General features: G+C 42.5%; 1 protein-coding gene across 5 annotated transcripts in view; it reads left to right on the plus strand.

Moving 5' to 3' along the window:
* mrtfba (myocardin related transcription factor Ba) overlaps nt 1–24348 on the plus strand; it is a 268477-nt gene that overhangs the window by 38433 nt on the left and 205696 nt on the right. For 4 of the 5 annotated variants that reach the window (XM_038819577.1, XM_038819581.1, XM_038819579.1 and 1 more), the window contains exon 2: nt 1694–1775. The exons of the other annotated variant lie outside the window; for it this stretch is intronic. The gene's annotated coding sequence lies outside the window, so the exon portion shown is untranslated. The remainder of the gene's footprint in view (nt 1–1693; nt 1776–24348) is intronic. 5 annotated transcript variants of the gene reach the window in all.

A 24348-nucleotide genomic window follows, 5' to 3' on the forward strand; every position in this document is an offset into this window, starting at 1 on the left:
CTTGGGCTATAAAATTATTAGTATTTTGCAATGACTTGCCTTTGGCCCTGGGTCCAATTTCCGGTTGCTTTGGCCTGTTGGGGAAAGCCCCCATAGCTTTCCTGCCAAGACTGGGCTTAAGTTTGTGATTGGGCCCAGCATACATCATTCAAATCCAATCTGCATATTTAAAGAAGGTCTTTGCCCACTTAGTATGTGAATTTCGTACCTGCAATTTAAAATTGCAATCGGCTCGACTAGAGGTGGGAGGCAAGCACACAAATCTCCTGCTTCATTTAACTCGATCCCTGATCATTTTATCCCCCAGTCATTGGGAGTTAAAATTCTGCCCTCCCACCACTCTGCTCTCCCTGGGTGCCTCAAATGGAAAGTGTTCTATTCCCTGACACTTAACAACCCACACTCTAATGAGCACAAAAGTGGAATAGAATTTGGATTCTATATTTAAATGTGTGTGGGCAGAAGAACCACTAAATCGTTTGTCAAATGTCCGTTTGTTTTGACTTGCTAATTGTAGGTGTGGGAAAATGCTTGGGGTTCAAATAAATCCATTATTGCCAGCTTTGTAACTTGTTGAGAAGTGATTGTGTTACTAAGGACAAGAAGTTCCTGCTGTCCATACTTTCTGTAACAGACAGCAAATCTTATATTGTGACAGTTGATGGACATTATTAGTCATTCAAACATTTTTTAAAAACTCTTTAAATGAGGTGGCTCTTTCTTTGCGGAAGGCTAATTTATAATTTCCTGTTCTCATCACTTAATCAATAAATGCTTTTTCTTCTGTGAACATTGCGGTACTGTTTTAATGGAAGATAATTGGGCAGGTAGGCATGGAGTTAGATTATATTTCCAGCTCTGAAGTTGCACTGTGGCATTGCTTTATTTTTGTTAGCATCAATGTGGAATTTCGCAGAATGCAGGGATTAGATTCAGCCTCATTCCACTGCTGTATTTCCCCCTTGCTGCCAGGGGTTTTCCCTCAAAGGTTGGATTGCATAATAATGTTAATGCTGGCGTCTGAAAGAAAACCAGGATCAAGGGAATAAATACAAATAATGCTGGAAATACTTAGCATTTCGGGCAGCACCTGTGGAGAGGGAAACCAAGTTTAATGTTTCAGATCGATGATCTTTCATCAAAATTAGAATAAAGGAAAAGAATTTGTGAACAACATTTGCATTTATATAATGCCTTCAGCATCGGAAAAGTAACTCAAGGTGCCCAGCAATTGGACTATAATCAATACTGAGCCAAATAATATAATCTTTATTATTGTCACAAATTAACACTGCAATGAAGTTACTGTGAAAAGCCCCTAGTCGCCACACTCCCGTGCCTGTTCGGATACATAGAGGGAGAATTCAGAATGTCCAAATTACCTAACAGCATGTCTTTCGGGACTTGTGGGAGGAAACTCGGAGCCCATGGAGGAAACCCATGCAGACACTGGGAGAATGTTCAGACTCCGCACAGTGACCCAACTGGGAATCGAACCCAGGTCCCAGGCGCTGTGAAGCGATAGTGCTAACCACTGTGCTACCGTGCTGCCCATTTTGGAAAGGTGATCAAAAGCTTGGTGGACTTTGTATTTTTGCCCTGAAAATAATTTATAATTCAATCTGGACTAAATATTAAAGATATTAATGGCAGTTTGTTTTGACAATACTAATAAAGGTACTTTCCACTCCAGGTCTGCTGCAAACGTACAGTAAATGCCTGTAGGCCTTCCCTGACCAGCTGGACTTCCAGAATTCTAGTGTGGAGCATTACCGGTAAGACTCCTTAATCAATTGAATAAGCAAATTGGGACATTGACTAAGGTTGTACTATTCCCAGTAATTAGGTGGGATCAGTCTTTCACATCATGAAATTCTGTCGGTTCTTTGAAGGAAAGCAGCCAGAGGTAGGGTGGTGAGCAGATTGTGTGTAAGGTGTCTCCAGTTTAAAATTCTGTCTTCAGTTTAAAATTCTATAATCTAGAGATGTTACCTACTGATAATTAATGGAATTTGATTGTGAACTTTCGAATTCTGCTTCAGACGTTCAGCCTTTTCCTATTACATTGGCCCGACCTTGATGTCCCAGTTCTGGGCATTGTGCCGGAGTTTAATTGTTGCCTTAAGGGAAAACCAACTAAATTTTGGGATCCTCAATTAAACCAATATGCTTTCCCGAACAACAAAACGATTTAGAGCCCAAGTTCTACAACGAACTGCAGGTAACCATGGAACCGAACTTATACGTTGTCTGTAATTCACTGATTAGTCATTACTGCAGATGCTGGAAATCTGAAACACAACACACACAACTGCTGGAAGCATTCAGCAGGTCAAGACCACATCTGTGCTGAAAGCAAACAAGTTAATGTTTCAAGCACTAGAACTTCTCATCTGAACAAGAAAATGTTAGATAGGAGGGCGACAAAGGGAGCGAAGAAATCGACTGGCCTAGATGGGAAAGCAGGAGACAATAATTAGGTGAAATGTTCTGCGTTTGAGACAATAGGCGGAGCGGTGAGAGCAAGCAAAGAAATAAAATACATACAAGACAAAATATGTGTGTGGATAGCAAACGATGGAGGATAGGTGGGTAGAAAGAGAAGGCAAACTAGCAAAGTGGAGCAGGGGAAAACTAAGTGGCTCTGGGATCTGGTAGAAGAGAAAAGCACATCAGCATCAAATGTGGAGAGCAGTGCTCCAAAAGAACATTGCCACACCAAGCAGTCACGGTGCGAGAAATAGATAACTAGCAGGTTGTCAAACCATTGACTGCAGCCATTTGATCATACAAGGATATTTATAAACTTAACATTGATACTTTTTCTATTAGCTTTACCTGTGTCACCTATATTTATTAATTTGGTTTGTTATTCTAGCTGGCTTGGATACAAGTGTTTAACAATATAATTTTGTGTACATATGGATTAGGAGCAGGCCACTCGGCCCCTCGAGCCTGCTTCACTATTGAAACAATAAGATCATGGCTGATTTGGTTGTGGCTTCAACTCCAAACTTCACCTACCCCTGGGAGCCTTTGAGACATCAGCAATCTTAATCTCTTTTGCTGGACAGTTCTAGGATGGTACTCAGCAAGGTTTCCCTAGCATGGTAGATCAAAGCAATTGTCCTATAATTTGTGCACTGTTTCATGTCACCGATCTTTGGAAGAGGGATAAAGGTTGAATCAGACCAGTCCTTACAGTGCCGGACATATTCTATACATTCTGTCCACTACTAATTCACCTCCCAGCATTCCATTAGATTTTTAGATTACCTGCTCAAGATATTTTAGTGATTTGTGTACCTGGACCACCTTGATTTCTTTCAACCTCCACTGTTTCAGCTCATCACCATTTCGAAAGTCCCTTGTTCTCCCCTCTTTAGGTCCAAGGTGGATGACCTCCCATTCATCTACACTAAAATCCCTTTACCAGTTTTGTCTTTTCATCTAATACTTGAGAACATAACATAACAAATAGGAATAGGATTAGTCATTTGACCCCTCCCCCCAATAACCCTTGACTCTCTAATGGATCATAAATCTGTCTAGCCTTTGATATATTCAATGAGCCTCCACTGCCCCCTGTGGAAGAGCATTCTACTGACTAATGATCCTCCTCATCTCTGCCCTTATTCTTAAACTGTACTCCCTAATTCTAGATTCCCACAAGAAGAAACATCTTCTCCACACCCATCCTGTCAATACCCCTCAGGATCTTAAAAGGTTTCAATCAAGTTTACTCTTATACTTCTAAACTCTTCCAAACTCTAATACATTAAATACATAAATAGGATGGGACTAGAGGGGTACGGACCCCGGGAGTGTAGAAGATTTTAGTTTAGATGGGCAGCATGGTCGGTGCAGGCTTGGAGGGCCGAAGGGCCTGTTCCTGTGCTGTACTTTTCTTTGTTCTAGTGGATACAGACCTAGCCTTCCACACATTCCGGTTAATCTAGTACACCTTCTCTCAACTACTTCTAATGCATTTACATATTTCCTTAAATAAGGAGACCAATATTCCAGATATGGTCTCACCAGAGCCTTGCACAACTGAAGCTGAACCTCCCTACTTTTCTAGTTAATTCCTTCACAATAAATGATATTCAAATACATTTTATGCGTTAGGGCACTGTAGTGCTGTGCACAGTAGGTGCAGCCTCACTACTGCCCTGTACAGTTCTAACCAAACATTCCTCATCCATCAATCCCCTTTGCAAAAAAAGCCAACATTCCATTTGCCTAATTACTTGCTATACCTATATGCTAATTTTATCATTCATATACAAGGGCATCCATCTCTCTACTTCAGTGGGCAATGAAGTGGCAAATGAAATACAATGTGGAAAAGTGTGAGGTTATGCACTTTGGAAGGAGGAATTTAGGCATAGACTATTTTCTAAATGGAGAAATGCTTCGGAAAGCAGAAACACAAAGGAACTTGGGAGTCCTTGTTCACGATTCTCTTAACTTCCGACTGAACCTGCACATTAAGGTTAAGAAGGCAAATGCAATGTTAGCATTCGTGTCAAGAGGGCTAGCATACAAGACCAGGGATGTACTTCTGATGCTGTATAAGGCTCTGGTCAGACCTCATTTGGAGTATTGTGAGCAGTTTTGGGCCCCGTATCTAAGGAAGGATGTTCTGGCCTTGGAAAGGGTCCAGAGGAGGTTCACAAGAATGATCCCTGGAATGAAGAACTTGTCGTATGAGGAACATTTGAGGACTTTGGGTCTGTACTCGTTGGAGTTTAGAAGGATGAGAGGGGATCTTATTGAAACTTACAGGATACTGCGAGGCCTGGATAGAGTGGATGTGGAGAGGATGTTTCCACTTGTAGGACAAACTAGAACTAGAGGACACCATCTCAGACTAAAGGGAGGATCCTTTAAAACAGAGATGAGGAGGAATTTCTTCAGCCAGAGGGTGGTGAATCTGTGGATCTCTTTGCCGCAGAAGGCTGTGGAGGCCAATTCACTGAGTGTCTTTAAGACCGAGATAGATAGGTTATTGATTAATAAGGGGATCAGGGGTTATGGGGATGAGAAAATATTAGCCATGATTGAATGGCGGAGCAGACTCGATGGGCCAAGTGGCCTAATTCTGTTCCTATGTCTTATGGTCTATAATGTAATCCGTAGTCTTTCCATTTAAATGGTATTCTGCTTTTCTGTTCGTTCTTCTGAAATAGACAACCTCCCGTGTTTCCACATTATACTCCATCTGCCAAATCCCACCCGATCACATAACCTCTCTATACCCCTCTGTAGACTCTTGTATCTCCACGTAACCTGCTTTCCTACTTATCTTTCTATCCTGTCATCAGTGTGTAAGTAAAGCTTTGCTTCCGTTAACTAAAGAAGTAGTTAAATAAAGGCTTTATGTGAACGGTAATTGATGCAAAATTCAGCACCAGATTTTGCTATTATCTGAAACTCTTGTTACAGGGAGTAAAGGTTGCATCATGAGGAGAGGTTACAGAAAATAGGATTGACTTGCATTTTTATAGCACTATCAATGTGGTGGAAACACGGGTGTCATCAAACAAAGTTGGACCCAATTCACATGAGGTTTCGTTGTTACCAGTGACTGAAGGATTTGTTTGGATGTAGGTTTTGGGGAGTGTTTTTTTGTGCGCGGTGGGTATGAGTAGTTTGGGGAGATCCAATCTTGGGGCCGAAGGAGCTGACACTTGCCATTGGTTGAGCGATAAAATCAGGAATATGCAAGAGGCGAGAATTGGAGATGTACCCCAGAAATTTCAGAGTGAGAGGATGTTACAGAAATGGGGAGGGGAGGGGGGCATGGATTTGAAAACAAGGATGTGATTTTAAGATTGGTGCATCAGACGCTAATATTGGTTAGTGAACAATTGGGCAATGGGTGAAAGGACCTGTATGCGGTAGCAGAGATTGAATGAACTTAAATTTACAAAAGGTGTGAAGTAAGAAGTTGGCCAGCAGAGCATTGGAACAGTTTAGTCTAAAGGTAACCAAGATTGAATGGGGATTTTCAGCAGCAGGTAAGCTGGTCCAATGGGGCGATTGATGATGTTACGGAGGTCCAAGTTAATGGTCTTGGTGCTGGAGAGGATATGGGGCTCATTTCAGGGTAAAATAGGATGCTACGGTTGCAAAAAGTGTGGTTCAGCTTCAGACTAACCAGGGAGAGGATTGTGTTACCAATCATGTATAAAGCTGCACACTGATTGAAAAAGATGAGGAGAATAATTATGGTTCGAACCACATCAAGGGTCACTTGTGACTTTAAAGGTTATTTCAGCTCTTGGTAGCAACAAAGCTGATTGGAAGGTGCAAATTATGGGAAAGATGGACATAGGTTTAGAAGACAATGACAATTTCAAAGGGAAAATCATGTTTGGTGCCTTTGATTAACCTTATTGGAAATGCATTGGCGAAGCAGCAGAAAGAGCAGATTAGGGTATTGCAGTAGACAATTTATTTGGGCTTTCAATAAGATATCAGATAGTAAACTCCTTACGAGGTCAGAACATGTGGAGTCGGACGACAGGTAGAATGGATATCAAGCTGAACACAAAACAGATATAGAACATAGAACAGTACGGCACAGAACAGGCCCTTCGGCCCTCAAAGTTGTGCCGAGCCATGATCACCCTACTCAAACCCACGTATCCACCCTATACCCATAACCCAACAACCCCCCCCCCCCCTTAACCTTACTTTTATTAGGACACTACGGGCAATTTAGCATGGCCAAGCCACCTAACCCACACATCTTAGGACTGTGGGAGGAAACCGGAGCACCCGGAGGAAACCCACGCACACGGGGAGGACGTGCAGACTCCACACAGACAGTGACCCAGCCGGGAATCGAACCTGGGACCCTGGAGCTGTGAAGCATTTATGCTAACCACCATGCTACCCTGCTGCCCCTAACATATAGATATATGTTTGATATAGAGATGATCTATGGTTTCAAAAGGAAATTGGATGACACTTGAGGAAAATTAATGTGCAGCGCAACTAACGTGCAGGGCTGTGGGGATAGAGTAGGGGGTTTGCGACTGACAGGATTGCTCTACATAGGACTGGCACAGACTTGATGGGCTGAATGGCGTCCTGTGCCATCCCAACTCTTTGACTCGTGGTGGAATCTGGTTTCTGTGATGTTTCTGCCACTGTAAGGAAATGCTATAATCTCCTGAAATCTGGAATTGTGACTCTTCAAATATTTATGGAACATTTCTTGTTCGTTGAACAATGGCTGAAAACGGCTCTTGCACCTTCTATGTATTCCACAGCAGGCTACGAGAGATGTAATTTTTGGGACTGCTCCCATATAGTCTCCTGAATTATAGAAAGATTCAATCTTAATGTTTCAGTTGAAACCATTTATAAGAACCTCCAAGCCAGAGAAACCTTTTGTTCTTTTTTTTAAAGAAGTATTCCCTCAAGTATTCATTGATATTTCTATCTGTTATTGTTTCCTTGGACTCCCTTGAAGTCTCAACCTTTTGAACAGTGTGCAATTTTCAAAGATAAAACTTGTGATTTAAATGGCCATCTTTGTCTCTTCCGTAAATTTGTTTAATATTTGTTCTTTAAGCTACCTACAGTTATATGGAATTCTATAATCCTTTCTATAATTTTGGCCGGAATTTAACCCAGGTCCCCAGAGGTGAGTGGTGCTAAATCACTACACCAGTTACTACACTTTTTCATTTAACTGTTATTAAAGGCTCAGCAGATGGGAAGATTTCAATATTCTTCACTGTCTCTTCTCTTCACTGTTTTATGTGTAAATTAGTACGAATTAAATATTACTAGTAAGAGTCATTGGTAAAGTTTAGAATTCAGAATCAAATAGCAATTATTTTTGGTCAATTTGATGAACAAACCTGTATCTTATTAGACGAATCACAATTGTTTAGGGCACCAGAGTAATATGAATTATTTTAAATCCATTTGCCTGATGACATGACTGTCTATTTTGCTTTTAAAGCAGAGAATGTTTTGCATATGTGGGTGTATATGTGCATAAATCATTGTAGGTGGCAGGACAGGCTGGGAGAGTGGCCAATAGAGTTTACAGCATCCTTTGCTTTATAAATACTTTCAGCGATGAAGAACTTCTGTTATGAGGATAGATTGGAGAAGTTGCGACTGTTTTCCTTGGAGCATAGAATCCTTACGGTGCAGAAGGAGGTGATTCAGCCCATCAAGTCTGCACTGACCCTCTGAAAAGGCACTCCACCCAAGCCCACTCTATTTTACCTACACATTTTAGGACACTTGAGGGGCAATTTATCATGGACAATCCGCCTAACCTGCACATCTTTAGACTGTGGAAGGAAACCCACGCAGAAGTGCAAACACCACACAGTCAGTCACTCAAGACCGGAATCGAACCCGGGTTCCTCGCACTCTGAGACAGAGAAGGTTGAGAGGAGTATTCAAAATCATGTGGGCTCTGGATAGAGTAGATAGGGAGAAGCTACTTCCATTGTAGAAGGATCAGAAGGCACAAACACGAGGATAAACTTTTTCACATAGTGAGTGGTTAGTATCTGGAATGCACTGCCTGAGAGTGTGGTGGAGGCAAATTCAACTGAGGCGTTCAAGAGGCAATTGGATTATTATCTAAACCAGGAAGATTGTGTTGGGGTTTGGGGGAGTGGCACTAAATGAATTGCTGCTTGAGAGCCAGCACAGACCTGATGGGCCAAATGGCTTTAACCATTCTGTGATTCTATAGTTGTGTACAAATTCCTGACGCCAGCCTATTTCAAGTGCATTAGGCATTCGATTTGTATATTGAGCACGCTACAGTAAGAGAGAGAAAGCAAGAGTGGGAAAGAAAAGCAAGCAAAAATGTTGAGCTGATTTTCAGGAGAACTCTGGGTGAGACATAAAAGCTGGGCTTGTCTGGGTGATTTAATGTTATCCAGTTTGAATTTATCCAATATTTCTGTTACATTCAGTGATTTATTTTATTCAGCAAGTTGTTCCAGCAGGAATGCACAGTGCTCCACATGTACAGAACAGAATTTCAACTTGTACGCTGGTCTTTCCATGCAAGAAATGTCTGATGGAACCTAACTCCGTTTTATCATCTGCTTAAAGTCATGATTTTCAGGAACATAACCACACCTTTAAGTGAGAACCTAGGGTATATAGATGCAAACTGTTACTGATATATCATGGAATGGTTACAGCACAGAAGGACACTGGGTGGCACAGTGGTTAGCACTGCTGCCTCACAGAGCCAAGTCTTGGGTGTCTGTGTGGAGTTTGTACGTTCTTTTGGAGGGTTGGTGCAGACTCAGTGGGCCGAATGGCCTCCTTCTACACTGTAGGGATTCCATGGATTCTAAGGAGGCTCTTCAATTTGTTGTGCTGGTGCTGGAAACTCTGCAAGGGGCTGGTTTAGCACAAGGCTAAATAGCTGGCTTTTAAAGCATACCAAGGCAGGCCGGCAGCACAGTTCAATTCCCGTTCCAACCTCCCCGAACAGGCGCCGGAATGTGGTGACTAGGGGCTTTTCACAGTAACTTCATTTGAATCCTACTTGTGACAATAAGCAATTTTCATTTCATTTTCATTTCCACTCTCCTCATCTCATTCCCCTGTCCTTTCCCCATATCCCGGTAATTTTTTTCTCTTCATTCCATTCCCATTTGACATCTGTGATCGAATCCATGTAGCTGTATTTTTTGTTTCAAGTAAAGGTATTTTAACAAAATTCTTGAAATTATATTTGAATTTGTAGCAAATTGTATTCCATCTTGGCAAATGAGCAAGACCGAATTAAAATAACAATGCCAGGCACCAACCCTGTGGGCTGAAAGGCGAGTTCATAATCTGTGAGATGGAGGTTAAGAAAGCCTACAGGCAAATTGTCTAATCATCGAAGGAATGGTGCAGAGGGATATTGTTTGGTCTACGCAGTCAGATGGATAAGAGTGCATGTCATACAAGGTTGGGGAGAAAATGAACATTGTTTTTGAAGCACTGTGTAATACTACCTCCTATTTAGAAGATATTTTCATGTTATTTCTAACTTGGTGATGCAAGAACCAGCAGAATTGGGCAGGATCTGAAAGCCTTTGATCTGCTGGGGTCTGGCATGTTTGAACTGCAATGGTTGTTCAAGCAGTACAAGCCAAAATGATCATTTTGCACATCTGTTGTCTTCTCAAAAAAAAACTGGTAGATGAAAAAAAAGTCAGATACCTTGGCAACTCTATTTGCAAGTGAGTAGCACACACCTCACTCAATCATCTCTGGCATTGTACTTGCAAGGATTTCGTTTGCCAATTCTTAATTCCTGGAATTGCTGTCGGGCAGATGAGAAGCAATCAACAATCTAGTTGGAAAATAAATATCTGTTAACAATAGCGGCATCATTAATGCATAATTCTGTAAATATATCTGTTTCAATGTCTGCTTTCATATGCACAGCATACTGTTTTGCTTCCAAATTGTTAATCTTTTTATATGCTTCTCCGTGCTACAGACATGCGTTGGACGGAAGCATAGCAGATTTTTGTCATGGTGCCATTCATCCATCATTAAGGCTTTAAGACTCATTTCACGTTTTCAGATGTCTTCCTTTAATTGGAGTCATTTTTAATTGAAAAATAAATAAATTGGAGTTGCTAAATTTGGAACATTGCTAACAATGCTGAAACAATTGGCATAATTGATACAAAAGGGTGAACTTATCTTCCAATACAAAAGCAGTAAAAAAAAACTGATGGACATTTTGGCTCTTAATGTCTGCTTTCTTGTATTGCAGCATTTTCCAAACGTAACTGTCACGCAGCGAGCCGAACTGATGCCAACCAATTTTATTACCAGTCGGGCTTGTAGCACACTTACGAATGCTAGAAGCTGCATATATTCTCTCTCACACCCCTGCTCCTTGCAGACCCAAATAACATGTAGAGGCATTGCACCTGTTTCAGCTGAGCAAAATAGCTATTCTCCGATTCATTCCCTAGGACAGTGCCTAGATCAATCAGTCGACTTGCCTGGTTTGCATTTAAATCTGGAATTTAACGCTGAAAAGTGTGAGGTGATGCACTTTGGAAGGAGTAACATGACTAGGGCATACTCAATGAATGGCAGGACACTAGGAATCTCAAAGGAACAGAGGGACCTTGGGGTGCTTGTCCGCAGATCCCTGAAGGCGGCAGGCTAGGTTAATATAATAGTCAAGAAGGCATACAGGACACTCAGTCGTGACATAGATTCTAAGAGCAGGGAGGTTATGTTGGAGCTGTACAGGACTTTGGTTAGGCCACAGCTGGAGTAGTGTGTTCAGTTCTGGTTGCCGTATTGTAGGAACGGATGTGGTTGCACTCGAGAGGGTGCAGAGGAGATTCACCAGGATGTTGCATGAGACGGAGCATTTTAGCTATAGAAATGCTGGAGAGGTTCATGTTTTCTTTGAAGCAGAGAAAGCTGAGAGGGGACCTACCTGATTGAGATGTATAAAATTGAGGGGCATGGACAGGGTGGATAGAAATGAGTTGTCCCCCTTAGTTGAACGGTCAATAACAAGGGGGCATAATTTTAAGGTGAAAAGCAGGAGGGGATTTGAGGGGAAAAGAATTACCCAGAAAGTGGTGGGAATCTGGCGTACACTGCCTGGGAAGGGAGTTGGGTAGGAAACCTCAATCTTTAAAAAGCACTTTTCTGAATGCTTGAAATGTCATAACATTCAAAGCTGTGGGCCATGTGATGGGAAGTGCGATTAGTATAGATTAGAGTTTATTTATGTGGGTGCAGGCTTGATGGGCTGAAGGGCTTCTATGATTCTATAAACAAAGCTTGGCAGTAAACTGTTAGTCATCAGTTAACTAGTGCATTCTCCATGGCAACACCTCTACCAATCATCACTCTCTTCTCATAAAGTATAAATTGTTGCTCTTTTTACATTTGGCATTCTTGCGAATGTGATGAGGGCAAGATGAAAAGTATTTGCCTTGTTTCAGCAATACTCGGGTTCACTAATTCCATGTGAAGCATCCATAGTCTTGGGAGTGCAAGTACAATCAATCCTTCTGGATGTCACAGAAGTTCTACATCGTGGCAATTAAAGACCCTGCAATTGCAGGTCTACTGGTGTGCCATGACCTCACACTAGTACCCATCCATGGAATGTGTCAGACATCACAAGGCAGATCAACCTCAAGCAATTCCTGTCAACTCCGTTCATATATTGAAATATCCAGAATGTTTCAACAGAATTAGCATTTCAGGGGAGCTGCACCGTTACACTTGCAGGGGAATGCATATCTGTCAATTGATCCACCTTCCAAGTGCAGCACCTACATGGAAGTCAAATTGAAGGTCAAACTAGGCAAAATGGAGAAAGATGGAATCATTAGACTCTCAGATTTGTGTAGCTCAATCACATGTCACAAAGGAGGACGGATCATAGTCATAAAGATTTTATAGCAGGAAAACAGACCCTTTGGCCCAACTTGTCCATTGTCCATTTGATCATTGAGCGTATACCTCAATCCACAATTTTCAAACACATCTTGGAACATTGTCACACATTAGAAGAGTTAAATGTGAGGTTTTCAATTTTTTTTTTTGAAGCTTGATGCCAAGCATTGTTATTGGTTAGCACATCTTGTTGAGAAAGTTCCAAGATCGTACTACATTTTATTCACGCATACCCCACTTAGGCTATACTGTTTTCCCTGGCTCCTTTTCAGGTTATCTGTTAGCCAGGATCTCTTAAAGCTCACATGCACTGTCCCAGAGTGCATCTGTATTGTGGATGACATTGCTGTTGTGGGAAGAACAAAACAAGAGCATGACCCAAATCTGTACTTATTGATGTAAGTGGCACGCAATGAAGGATTCGTGTTCACCAGTCTGAAATGTGACATCAATATGCAGCAGATCAATTTCTTTGGATCTATTTATTCCAGTGCTGGCAAAAGTCCCATCAAAGTGCATTAGAGGATATTAAAGCCATGCCAACTCCTCAAGGTAAGGATGATCTTCAAGGATTTCTCGGTCTTTTTAATTTCTTTGTATATTCCCAAGCTCAATCACAAATCTTCATTGCTAAGGGATTTGTTGAGAAAACCCTCTCTTGTGGCACAAAGATGCGCACTACCTCTTTAAAACGCTGTAAAAATCATATCAGAAGCTTTGACATTGCAATTTTATGATCTGCGGGAGGCGACTATCCTGGAGATAGATACGTTGTAGAACTGGGTGCATGCAAGTTGCAAAAAGGCGAACCAATTGCATTTGCTTCAAAATCTCTCTAATGCAATCCAACTGCAATGAGTGAGAAACATTAGCTTTAACTTTTGGAATCATACATTTTCATATCTATCTATTTGGCAAAAGATATGTGGTTAACACGGATCACAAAGCCACTGGTGATGATTTGGCGAAAACCATTGACCGATGTGCAACCTAGATTGCAACTTTTCTCAAAAAATATTCAAGGTTATGACTCTGAGATTGGTTAGGAGCCAGGTAACTTGATGGTCACATCGGATACACTGAGCAGATTGCCTAATGTATCCTTGATCTACAAGTTAATTTCATTGACATTGAGCTTGAAGATGTTCTCCAAATTGATCTTATACATTTTGCGCAATGGAAATGCCAACAGCTACAAGAAGAAATGGCGAAAGATTCTCCACCACAGAAACTGTGGAAAACAATCATTGGATGATGGCTTGATTCAATTCATGTCCATGAAGATGAGACCATTTTGGCCTTATCTGAATGAGCTAAGGATTTTCCGAAGAGTCATTTTTAAAGACAGACAGGTCATCATACCAGAATCTTTGTGGCCTGATGTTCAGCAGCTTCATCACTCCCACATGGGCATTGATCAAATGAGAAGACTCACAAGAGAGACCGTTTGTTTCCCGGGTATGAACAATGAAATTAACGTCGTCATCAAGAAGTGTGAGGCATGTTGAGAGCATATGCCAAGTCAGCAACAAGAATCGCTGATTCCACATGGTCCAAAATCCCTACCGACCTCTTTCATGTCTATGGTACTGACTTCTTCATCATCATGGACGATATTACTAATTACTCCATTATTCAGCCATACGTCAAATGCAACTGTCGCATCCACTCTAAGAACTATATTCAGTTTATTTGCTGTCCTAGAGTGATCATTATGGATATTGGGGTCCGCAATGTATTCTATTTCAGAATATGAGTGGGAAGTGAAATATCAATCACACTACTCCTTTGCCCTTTAGCCTAGGTCGAATGGTCTCGCTGAATGAACTATTCGCATGGTGCAATCCCTAGTTCTTAAATGTAGACAGATCAAGCTAAACCTGAACATTGCATAGTTACATCTGAAAGCAGTCTTAAAACACCAGGTTAAAGTCCAATAGGTTTGTTTCAAACACAAGCTTTCGGAGCACTGCTCCTTCCTCAGGTGATTCCTCGGGATTCACCTGAGGAAGGAGCAGTGCTCCGAAAGCTAGTGTTTGAAACAAACCTGTTGGACTTTAACCTGGTGTTGTAAGACTTCTTACTGTGCTCACTCCAGTCCAACGCCGGCATCTCCACTTCACATCTGAAAGCAACACTCCCTCTTCCCCCCCCCCAACCCATTCTACTCTCAGAAAATAGAGAGTAACTTTCAAAACGGAGAGAAGGTGACTATTTTGCACAATAAAAAATGCAGGTACAGAATTGCCAAGTTTGCATCCCATGACCCCACTGGAGCTGGTTTAGCACAGGGCTAAAGAGCTGGCTTTTAAAGCAGGCCAAGCAGCGCAGGTTCAATTCCCGTACCAGCCTCCCCGAACAGGTGCCAGAATGTGGCGACTAGGGGCTTTTCACAGTAACTTCATTTGAAGCCTACTTGTGACAATAAGCGACTTTCATTTCATTTTCAGAAGGTATGTGGCAACCAGCCAAGGTGGCAAGGAGTTCAGAACCAAGGTCCTATGAATTCATTACACACAAATGCACATTAGTGAGGCATAACCAAGTACAAGTCAGACTCTTTCCCACATCCTAACCATTGTGCAGTCCTATTGTATCTAGAACAAGATCATGAATGCAACTGACAATCCCAGTGATGATCGTGAGCTATTAAAGAAACCTCCAGACAAGGTTACCGTTACAAGATCTGGGCATGCCAGCAGATTATGTCTACGCTTTAGAGAATTGTAGGCACTTATGTAATAGTAACTAAACATGAATGTTCTGTAAGGCATTATACTTCTTTAGAAGGGGAAAATGCATCTTTGAAAAGAAAGAGGGATGTTGTAATATGTCTTCATGGGATATCCAAATGACAACACTAGAAGGGAAGTGTGGCTTGTGCTTCAGTCTTGGCAAGCTTTGAGCAGAGTGCACACAGCTCTGCTGATGTCTTCAAGCTTTATACACATGTAGTATTATTATTCTTGTGCCTAGTCTTAATCAATGAACCCACAGCAGGTTTATAAAATCTGTTATGAGAAATTAGGTATTATATCATTAGAATATAGAACATAGAACGATACAGCGCAGTACAGGCCCTTCGGCCCTCGATGTTGCACCGACATGGAAAAAAAAACTAAAGGCCATCTAACCTACACTATGCCCTTATCATCCATATGCTTATCCAATAAACTTTTAAATGCCCTCAATGTTGGCGAGTTCACTACTGTTGCAGGTAGGGCATTCCACGGCCTCACCACTCTTTGCGTAAAAAACCCACCTCTGACCTCTGTCCTATATCTATTACCCCTCAATTTAAGGCTATGTTCCCTCATGCTAGCCACCCCCATCCGCGGGAGAAGGCTCTCGCTGTCCACCCTATCTAACCCTCTGATCATTTTGTATGCCTCTATTAAGTCACCTCTTAACCTTCTTCTCTCTAACGAAAACAACCTCAAGTCCATCAGCCTTTCCTCATAAGATTTTCCCTCCATACCAGGCAACATCCTGGTAAATCTCCTCTGCACCCGTTCCAAAGCTTCCACGTCCTTCCTATAATGAGGCGACCAGAACTGTACGCAATACTCCAAATGCGGCCGTACTATCATTATGATAACATGATCGAAATAAGAAATAAAAAAGAAGCTAGTCCCCATGTGAAAATGAGTATGAGAGTGAGCAATAGCCAGAACAATGTCTGGGTAAATAGTGAATCATAGAATTTTATGTATAGTTCAGCTGAGCAGGAGATGTGCACTTGCAGCATTACCAAACAGGAATTTTCAGTGTGTTGCAATATTAGAACATAGAACTGTACAGCACGATATTGTGCCGAACTAGTCTGAAACTGAGATCAAATCAACCTACTCCCAATCATTCTAGTGCACTCCATATGCATATCCAATAACCGCTTGAAAGTTCCTAAGGTGTCCGACTCCACTACCATAGCTGGGAGTGCGATCCACGCCCCAACCACTCTTGAGTGAAGACCTACCTCTGACATCCCTCCTATATCTTCCACCATGAACCTTATAGTTCTGCCCCCTTGTAACAGCTACATCCACCCGAGGAAAAAGTCGCAGAACGTCCACTCTATCCCTCTCGTCATCTTATACACCTCAATTAAGTCACCTCTCACCCTCCTCCGCTCTAATGAGAAAAGCCCTAGCTTCCTCAACCTTTCCTCATAAGACCTACCCTCCAATCCAGGCAGCATCCTGGTAAATCTCCTTTGCACCCTTTCCAATGCTTCCACATCCTTCCAGGTACTGTTGTGACAGTATGCGATGAAACACTTTGTTGGCAGGAATATTCGGTTGATATCAATTAACAGCTACAATGTTATACTATTCCAAAATATCCAGTGCCTGCTGAACATAACTGCATTATGAACCCATTAGAGGCTGTACCAGTTGTTTTCAAGCTATTCTACGTGGGAAACCTCTTGCATATATTATACACTTCCCCAACGGTACAATTTTTAATTTAATTGGCTATCAGGGCAGGTCAAAGGCGAGGAATCCTACGGCGAGTAACTTACCTCCTGACCCCTCAAAGCCTGTCCACCATCTACCTGCCACAAATCAGGAATGTAATGGAATACTCCACTTGCCTGGACGAGTGCAGCTCCAACAACACTCAAGAAGCTTGACACCATCCAGGACAAAGCAGCCCACTTGATTTCTCCTCCTTCCTCAAACATTCAAATACTCTGCCACCAAGGAACAGTGGCAGCCGTGTGTACCATCTACAAAATGCATTGCAGTAGCTCACCAAGGTTCCTTAGACTGAACCTTCCAAACCCATGACCGCTACCATCTAGAAAGATGAGCAGCAGACACCTGGGAACCCCACCACCTGGAGGTTCACCTCCAAGTCATTCACCACCCCGACTTGGAAATATATCGCCGCTCCTTCACTGTCACTGGGGCAAAATCCTGGAACTCCCTCCCTCACAGCATAGTGGGTGTACCTATACTTGAATGTATTTTGAAAAAATATAGAAGATATTGCAACATAAACTATATGTTGGTAAATAAGTCCTCAGCTTCATATAAGCAGAGATTGAGATGATCTCATCGGCACCATTTGGGAAAACCAATGACCTAAACGCCACATTAAGAAGTGAATCCAGTTTGGCTGTTTAAAAGGCACTATATATGCAAGTTAATTCGGGTCACATTATGTGACCATTCCCTTCACTCTATTGGAGTTTGGGCTCCACTGAGCTTATTCTCCCCACCCCCACTCCCTTCTCTCCGGCATAAACCTTGTTGGGGTGCCTGCTTTTCTTTGGGAGCAGCACAGCCTGCATGTTGAGCAGGACCCAGCCCTGGGCGATGGTGACTCCTCTCAGCAGCTTTTTGAGTCCCTCATCATTGGGGATGGCCAGCTGAAGGAGGCGGAGGTCGTTTTTTGCCCGGGGCCACGTTGCCCGCCAGCTCAAGGATATCAGCGGTCATGTAGACGGGGGATCCAGCAACCACCAGCTTCGCATAGTGGCCCTTGCGCAGCAGCCGATGGATGCAGCCGACGAGGAACTGTGGACCAGCCCTGGAGGAGCCGGTGTTGGCCTTTTGCCTCCGGTTTTACCCCAACCCGACTTTGCTGCTGTCACACTGCTGCAGTCAGCAGAAGGTCCATGACAAACTCCCGTGAAGAGGCGAACTACAACAGCTGCATTATTACGGTGCTGCAGGTCGTCATTACTGGGGGAATTGCAACTAATTACTGATGGCAGGGTATTGCTGTAGCTGTAATTCAGATCAAAAGGTTGCCTGTATTTCTGAAAACTGGGAAATTACTCAGATGAACTGGGGTGCTGCAAGATTCAGTTTTATTGTAATTTCAAGTATTGGAGTGACAGAAAATTTTTATCTACATAGATTGTTGTTAAATCAGGATTGCCTTGTTATTTTGTCTTTTGTTCCATTAAATCAAAGGCAAATTGAGAAAAAATGGGAGGGATTGAGGATAAAAGAAAACTTGGGAACCTTTATTTTACTTTTCCTTGTATATTAGATCTGTAGCTTTCAAATGTTGCTGCTGTGTGAACAGAAACAGTTTACAAAATCCACTTTTATTTTTTGACTGCTTCCGACAATATCGTAGGAGAGCTTTAAATGGGAAGTAAAGATGGAAGGTTTGGCCTGAGCATTCGTGTTTTTTGTGCTACTTTTGGATTAGAATTGTTCTATATACATTTTTTGGCAGCAGATTTTAAACAGCTATCAACAGATTGTTTGAGTGAAATACAGGAAAAGGAAGCATCTGGAGACCTAGCTGATGACTGCAGCCATTGCTAAACAACCTGCAACAAAGCACTTGGTTATAATGGCTTGCTGCTTGAAGGCTTAAAACATTGGCAATATTTGAACTGATTTTGTCAATGTATAAATTTATTTTACACTAACAGTAATTTAAGAGACTATTTATTTAAAAAAAACAAGAAAGAACTTGTATTTATGTGCTGGAGCTGCAGACTTGACAAGTCCCCAGGTCCTGATGGACTTCATCCCAGGGTATTGAAGGAAGTGGCTAGGGAAATGAGAGATGGGTTCGTTTTAATTTTCTAAAATTCCTTGGATACAAGGAAGGTTGCATTAATTGGAAAATAGTCGGTGGAACTCCTTTATTCAAAACGGAAGAGAGACAAAAGGCAGGAAACTACAGGCAGTTAGCTTAACATCTGCCAGAGAGAAAATGTTGGGAGCGGTTATTAATGACGTTATAAAAGAGCACTTGGAGATAATCAGGCAGAGTCGATGTGTTTTGTGAAAGGGCAATCATGATTAACCAATTTATTTGAGTTCTTTAAATCCTAACTCACCAAACATTTGGTCAAAGACATTGGTTCTAAGGAGTGATTATAAAGGAGGAAAGAAGGGCAGCACGGTGGCGCAGTGGGTTAGCCCTGCTGCCTCATGGCGCCGTGGTCCCAGGTTCGATCCCGGCTCTGGTTCACTGTCCATGTGGAGTTTGCACATTCTCCCCGTGTCTGCATGGGTTTCGCCCCCACAACCCAAAGATGTGCAGGGTAGGTCAATTGGCCACATTAAATTGCTCCTTAATTGGAGAAAATGAATTGGGTATTCTAAATTTATTAAAAAAATAAAAATAAAGGAGGAAAGAGAGTTGAAGCAGAGTGGTTTAGGTCTGCGGGAATCAGACTGCACGTCTGTCATTGTTCCCTTTCTGCGCCTCAAGGTTGAGTGTTATGTCAGGACCATAAATATGTTGGGACCAGTAAGAGGATCCTTAAGACCTGAATGATCAGCCCTAAATTGTTGTGATGAGATTCATTTATAGTGACAGCATAATTCCAGCTATTTCTATGTGCACAAGAGAGTGAGACAGTAATTGTTTCAGTTTTGGGGAGGCTAATGGCAGAACAAATCATCCAAACTCCTCTTTATCTCCTCTTCGCCATAAATTATTGGATTTAATAAAAAAACAAATCTAATACTGATAAACAGTGAACCTGCTAGTTTTACCCCCTGCTGTTTTACCTCCAAAGACTTTCTGAATGACAAAGTTCCCCAACCCAACAAACGGTTACAAAATCTGTTTTTCGTGTTGAAAGTGGTTTTGGTTGAGGGATAATATTGGTGAGGACTTCGGGAGAGTTCCTTGCACTTCACCATGGTATCTTTTATGAGCAAGCAGATGGGATTTGCATTTAATATTTTACCCAAAGGATGGTATCTTCTGACTGCAGCATTTTCTCAGCCGTGCACTGCATTTCAGGCTTATTTACATGTTCAAATTCGATGGGAGCGCGACCAATTGAACTGAGCTGACATCCAGGTGTTGGGATTTGTTTCATATTTATTGTTCCATTAATAATCTTTATTAGTATCTCAAGTAGGCTTACATTAACACTGCAATGAAGTTACTGTGAAAATCCCCTAGTCGCCACACTCCGGCGTCTGTTCGGTTACACAGAGGGAAAATTTAGAATGTCCAATTCACCTAACAAGCGCACGTCTTTCAGGACTTGTGGGAGGAAACCGGAGCGCCCGGAGGAAACCCATGCAGACGGGGAGAACGTGCAAACTCCGCACAGACAGTGACCCAAGCCGGGTATCGAACCCGGGTCCTGGTGCTGTGAAACAACAGTCCTAACCAAAATTATGAAGAAACATATTTTAATAGCCGTCTTATTTTCAAAACCCACTCCTCTGGGACACTGCCTCCGTGCTTATTTGTTTATGTCTGAAACTTGGTTGTGAATGCCAAGGGGCTAGACAAATTAAAATGAGGGACGAAACATTGCAGAATCCAATCCTGTTATCACATGCACGTTTCCAGCAAATGGTGTTGGAAAGCAGTTGGGGTGCAAGGACCCTGTTTGATTCTCCTTTTTATTTCCCCCTCACTGACCAAATGTTTCTTAGGCGAGAGGTGGTCATAATGAAATAAAAACAGCACTGGGAAACAGTCCGGTCTGACAGCATCTGGAGAGGGAAACAAATTTAATGCTTAGAATACGATACGACTCTTCTCCGGAACTCTTAGTGACACCTTGTACTTGTGTGGATGAGTGGTGGAGTAAGGACAGGATTAGGCTAGAATATGATAGCTGCCAAGGGTGACTTGCATACTGTCGATCTCGCATTGATAGTGGGGAAATACTAGAGGGCTGCCATCATGAATCAATGCCTCAAGGTTAAAGTTATCGGGAGAGAAAATAGAAGGGAAAATAGACACAGATCCTTGCACTATTTCATTTATTGGCTTGTTAAAGTCTTAGAAAAAGCCATATTGCAGTTTGCCAAAGTCTTTAGTCTCCAGAAATTTCTAAAATCAAACCACTTTTTTATTGTTGCAAAACAAAGGCATTTTGCAAAATAACTTTCATTTAAGAAAAATCTATATGCATATTTCTGAATAATTCTGTTCATTTCCATTTTAAATCACAGATACTGCAAGATAATACATAATCTTTATTATTGTCACAAGTAGGCTTACATTAACACTGCAATGAGGCTACTGTGAAAATCCCCTAGTCGCCACACTCTGGCGCCTGTTCGGGTACACAGAAGGAAAATTCAGAATGTCCAATTCACCTAACGGCACGTCTTTCGGGACTTGGGGGAGGAAACTGGAGCGCCCGGAGGAAACCCACGCAGACACGGGGAGAACATGCAGACTCCACACAGACAGTGACCCAAGCCGGGATGCGAACCTGGGACCATGGCGCTGTGAAACAGCAGTGCTAACCACTGTGCTACCATGCTGCCCATGAAAAGTGTCTGGTAGCAAGAAGTAGTTTTCAGTGATCTGTGTTTGATAGACAAGTAGCAAATAACGTTAGCATCACACAGCTCAACCAGGGAACCCTGGTGGCCTCCTTGGAAGATCAGGGTGGTAATGGAGGGCCTCTTAATTTGACACTGTGGCTCATGAGGGGGTGGGTCCTCTGGCAGAAATGACCATTTCTCCCTTGATGTTCAACAGCATCGTCACCACTGAATCCCCACACCATCAGCATCCTGGGCGTTATCATTGACCAGAAACTAAACTGGCACAACCATATAAATAATGTGGCTAGGAGAGCAGATCAGAGACTGGGAATTCTGCGGCGAGTAACTCACCACCAGACTCCCCAAAGCCTGTCCACATCTACAAGGCACAAGTCATGAGTCAGATGGAATACTCTCCACTTAGCCTGGGTGACTGCAGCTCATTTGATTGGCACCCCATCCACCACCTTCAGCACTTGCCTGGCTGAGTGCAGCTCCAACAGCACTCAAGGAGCTCAACACCATCTGTGAACAAACAACTCGCTTGATCAGCACCTATCCAGCACTTGAACAATTCATTCCCCCACCGACACAGTGGTATCAACAGTGGTAGCAATGTGTACTATCTACAAGGTGAAGTGCAGCAATTTACTGAGATCCTTCAACAGCACCTTCCAAACCCACAACCTCTACCACCTAGAACGGGGTTTTTCTGTACTGGTTGCAATGGGTGGGAGCCGGGTGTCAGAAGGGTCGCGAAGTTCCCATGCTGTAAGGAGTGTCCAACGGCCCCAACCAGCATTTAAAATGAGAGCGGCTGCATTATTAGCCATGCTGACTTCCGAACATAGGAGGCAGCAGTGAGCAGGGCACGCATCCTCCATGTGTACTCGATGCCAAGCGCCCTGTATTTATGTGATTTTGGCACAAAATAATAGAGGAGAGCTCCTATTTTCTAGCTGCTGGCAAGCAAGACAAGATGTCTGTGAAAACTGATTGTTTTGTTGCAAGAAAGAGACAGTCATGGACACAAATAGGCAATGTGCCTACTGGTCAGGATCTTGCATCGGAATCTGCTGGAGAGAGCTGATCTGGAGTTTCCACGCCAGGACAGAGCAGTGCAAGTATTAGCTCTGAGTGTATAGAGCTCCCCTGCCTCCGATGAGCAACCTACAAAGAAGGAACTTAAACCCAAAGCAGTATAAAAATGATTTTACAGAATCCCTAAAGTGCAGAAGGAGGTCATTCAGCCCATCGAGTCTGCACTGACCCTCCGAAAGAGCACTCTACCTCGACCCACTCCCCCACCCTATCCCTGTAACCCCACACGTTGATGGTGGCCAATCCACCTAACCACATCTTTGGATTGTGAAAGGAGATTGGAGCACCCGGAGGAAACACATGGACACGGGGAGAAGGTGAAAATGCCACAGACACAGTCACCCAAGTCTGCAATTTAACTTGCCACTGCGTGGCAGCAGTGCTAACCACTGTGCCACTATGCTACCCTTAAGATATGGTTTTGTTAATTGTGCTCATGCAAATTAGGATGCAAAGCCCATGTGTGTTATATGCAGGGACGCACTGGCAGATGAGAGTTTAAAAATCTCAAAATTGTAAAGACATCTTAAAATTAAGCATAGGGAGCTGGAGAACAAATCACTAGTTTTTAGGGAGAACGAAAATCAGCTGAGGTCATTAGCAGAAATGTAACATTTTGAATGGAAAAATACAATTAGCCTCTTATGGTAGTTTACAGCGTAGTTGAAGAGAAAAGGTCCCACACTATAGCAGAGATTAATTCTCCCGACATCATTAGACATGGCTTGTAAGGTTCTAGATGAGAGGTCAGTTGAAAAACTGCATACATCTCACTTGGTGATAATACAGTGGCTCGCCTAATTTGAGATATTGCTGAGAAAGTCCAACTTATTTCTAGTTACAAGTCAGCACAGAAGTTCTCAATACAACTGGATTAAAGTATAGACTTTCCAGAATGTGCAACCTTGCTAGTTTACATTGGGTATGTTTGGCACAATGAATTTATTGAGGATCTGCTGTGCTGCCTGACAACACAACAAGCACTCGGACCTTTTGAAGCGTTGAACAGTTAGTTACATGATTGGAAGGTGCGGGCTCAACTGGGTTCATTGCAGAGGAATCCGAAGCAATGGAGCATCCAGCATGACTGGGAAAAACAGCAGTTATAATAAGGGTTAAGAAGGCAGCTGGTCAGTACATTGTTTTGAATCATATGTTTTACTGTGAGGCATTGGCATCAAAAGGAATTTCACCTGATCTTGAAGCGGTGTTCAAAAGAATTGGGAAAGTTGTGAATTTCATTAAAATTCAGCGCACTCAATCCCAGGCTTTTCGAAGCTGCATTCTGATATGGGGGGGGGGGGGGCTGCGCGCACACATTGTTCCACGCAGAGGTACGTTGATTACCAAGGGGTTGGGTTCTTGTCAGAGTTTACGAACTGAGGTATGAAATCCACACTTTCCTCCGTGAGGAATCGTCCCCTCTGGCTGATTCGTTTGGTGATGAAAGTTCAATGCAAACTAAGTCTTACCGTTCAGACATCTTTTCAATTCTAAATGAGCAGAACCTCAAATTGCAAGGGAAGGATGATGATTGCTTTCGGCACTGTGAAGAAAGACGCTTTCCGAAAGTCACAAA

Source organism: Scyliorhinus canicula, chromosome 15 (genome assembly GCF_902713615.1).
Source record: "Scyliorhinus canicula chromosome 15, sScyCan1.1, whole genome shotgun sequence".
In the NCBI taxonomy this organism is placed as follows: Eukaryota; Metazoa; Chordata; class Chondrichthyes; order Carcharhiniformes; family Scyliorhinidae; genus Scyliorhinus; species Scyliorhinus canicula.